Source organism: Macaca fascicularis, chromosome 10 (assembly GCF_037993035.2).
Source record: "Macaca fascicularis isolate 582-1 chromosome 10, T2T-MFA8v1.1".
NCBI lineage: Eukaryota > Metazoa > Chordata > Mammalia > Primates > Cercopithecidae > Macaca > Macaca fascicularis.
This window is the reverse complement of record NC_088384.1, coordinates 39307501-39310562: the sequence shown is the minus strand read 5'-3', so window position 1 is coordinate 39310562 and position 3062 is coordinate 39307501.

Sequence of the window (3062 nt, the reverse complement as noted above, 5' to 3'; positions counted from 1 at the left end):
CAGCTACAGCTACAAATGCTGGCCTATTGTCTGACTTTAAAATCAGAGGTAGTCTTAAACCTGGGGATAATGTCTTTTAACAGTACTTTAGTCACTTCTTGTACTTTTTCTGTCCTGGTGGGGAAAACTGTAACTTACCCTGAAAAGGTGCAAACAAGCACTAGCCTCCAGCAGGGGGCAGTCCTGTAAAGTCTATAAGCAAGTTTTCACAAGGTATGGCTCTTTTTCCTGTTTCAGTTTCTTAGAGGAGGAGTTCCCCCCTCCCCCCATCCCCACCCCCACTCCGCCCCTTTGTCACTGTATCTAGTGGCTGAGCCTTCAGTGAGAAATTGGAATCCAGATACGGCAGAGTCTTGCTGTTTGTAACTTCTAATGTGACCATGGGCTCCTGGGAGCCTAATGAGAAGGTGCCTAGTCTGCCCTAGTCTTTACATTCTTCAGCTCCTGTCAGCCTGATCAGATGAGTGTCTGGTTCCTCCAAGGTGCAGCAGCCCTTGGCCGATGGCCTCTTTGTCTTGCGGCCTTGGCCATTTCCTGTATTGCCTTCTGAACATTTACCCTTCTAGAGTCTTTTTTTTTTTTTTTTTCCATCTCGCACATTAATCTCTCTCTAGCCTTGTCCGGCTCTGGAATCCTTGCCTAACTTGACTTCGGTCATGTCTACATCCACGTCCGCGGCCTCTCACAATGCTGCTTTCCGCCCCCCCCCCCCCCCCCCCGCGTTCTCACGCTCCTACGGCCAGCTGGTGGGGCCCGAGAAACGGCACGGGCCCTGCCCCCGCCCACGCACTGCTGTCTGTCTCTCCTGTTTTCTTTTGATTCTCTATCTTTACACTTGCTTTTAGTCTTTCTTTTTCTTTTGCTCTTTTCCCTGTTTTCTAGAGTTTAACAGGCTCTTTTCTTTATACACTTGGAGGGTGAAACAGGCATACCGAGAGTCAGTGTAAATGTTTACAGTCTTACCCTCACCGAGTTCTAAGGCCCGGATTAAAGCAATGAGCCCAGCTTAACGACAGCGTCCAGGGTTACCACCGCATATTCTGCACATCTCTCCCCTCGTGGGTTGGTGAAGCTGTTCCCGTCCACGCATAGCTCCTAGTGTACTGATGCCCAAGGCTGGTCCCGGAGGTCAGATCTGCTAGAGTACACTGGAGTCCAACACCTCTACACAGTCATGCTCGACAGGGCTCTAGCTGTCGGGAGCAAGGCGGTGGGTTCAGGGTGTTCCCAGTTTAGTAGCTCAATGGTTGAAAAGGGCTGATAGATGAAAGTCTGTTGCCCACCCCCCTCCCCCCGGGATGTGGGCCTGGTCATTATAATAGACAGGTCCTCGTATCTCCCTGAGAGGCATTTACAGAGCTCGAGTAAGACCAGATCTGAGATGGCCCACTTGACTATCTCGACTTCTTTCCTTGGCCTCTGGAGGCTCCGATCCTTCCCTTCGAGGTGAGACCTGGGGCGTGTCAGCTCCTGAATCTCATTTCTGAGGGGGTTGTTGGCCTCGGTGAAGCGGGGTAGGCTGGGAAACATGGAGAAAGAATCTGTGTTATCTCTCGCGGCTCCCGTAAAAACTGGCTTCTCTTGCCGTTTCCTGGGACTCCCTTTTTAAAAAAACTGTGTGTCTGCCGGCGAAGCCGCTCTTACTTTTACTTTTGGCTATTTTGCACAAAGTTGTTAAACAGGGCTAAATTAACGCTGGCTTTGTCTATAATCTATTTCGCCATGAGTCCCTATAAAGGAATTTGATCTAGGTACACAGGCTGTCCTCCGACCCCGTCACCACCTGAACTACACGGCCAATTGTGCTCTGCCTATAGTTCCTTCCGTGGGCCATCCAACAGCAGAAGAGGGCAATTCTAATTCACCCAGAGTTCGTGACCTCTAGGGGGTTAACTGAACTCTATAATCTCCTGCAAAACCTTTTGTAAGGTTCTGTAACATGCATTTTAGTAGGGTAAGTTGTGACGACTTGATGACTTTCCTTTTATTTTTCTTTTTGAAACGTTTTTAAGAGGGCTCCTAGCGGAGTGGGCTTACTTTGTGTCTGACCTATGTTTCTCTCGAGACGAAACAACATTCACCCTACGAGAAGGAAAGGGTAAAAGGTCACTCAGTCACCTAATTCACACTAAATCAAAATGAAAGCTAAAACCAAAGTGTTGTTAAGGGCACACCTGTTCGTCAAGCAATTTAAGCCAAACCAAAATCAGGAGCAAGACCAAAGTGGCAATCAAGGCAGGCCTGTTTATCAAGCAATTCAAGTCAAGTCAAAATCGAAACCGAAACCAAAGTATCAACCAATGAATTCAAGTCAAGTCAGAAACCAAAACCAAAGTGCCGGTAGAGGCACGCCGTGGGTGATCAGGCCACGCTTCCACTCAAACGGAGTGGGGGAAGTTCCAAAGAGCAGTCTCAGCAAGTTTCAGATGTCCGGACTGAAAGTGCCAGTTCCTTCCCAGTGTCCAGCCACTGTGCCGATCCTCCACGGGGGCGTGCTGTGCACTGCTCTTTGGAGGCGAGGCATCGCACCGGGGCAGACGCCTACCCGGCAGCACTCTGAGGATCCGCATCGCTCAAGCTGGCCAGAGTCCCCCGCAGGGATGCTCTACAGGGCAGGCATAAGCCGCCTGAGGGGCTGCCTCGACCCTCCGTGCATCACCAGCTCGCTTCCCGGTGAGGGAACCCAGAAATGTAGCAGGACAAGCCGCAGACAAAACTCCTGAGACACCGGATTAAAGAAGGAAGAGGTTTTTCATTCGGCCGGGAGCGTCGGCAGACTCGCATCTTAGGAGCCGAGCTCCCCGAAAAAGACTTTTTTAAAGGCTTACAACCTCAAGGGTTGCACGTGAAAGGGTCGTGACAAATCGAGCAAGCGTGGGAAACGTGACTGGGGGCTACCTGCATCAGCTAACAGAACAAAAAGTTTTACAAGGAATTCACAGATAACAGAAGTAGTTCAGGTCGGGGGTCGATGTTATTATTATTACTTCCTCTTTTTCTTTTTTTTTCCTTTTTTTTTTCTTTCTTTCTTTCTTTCTTTCTTTTTTTTTTTTTTTTAAATC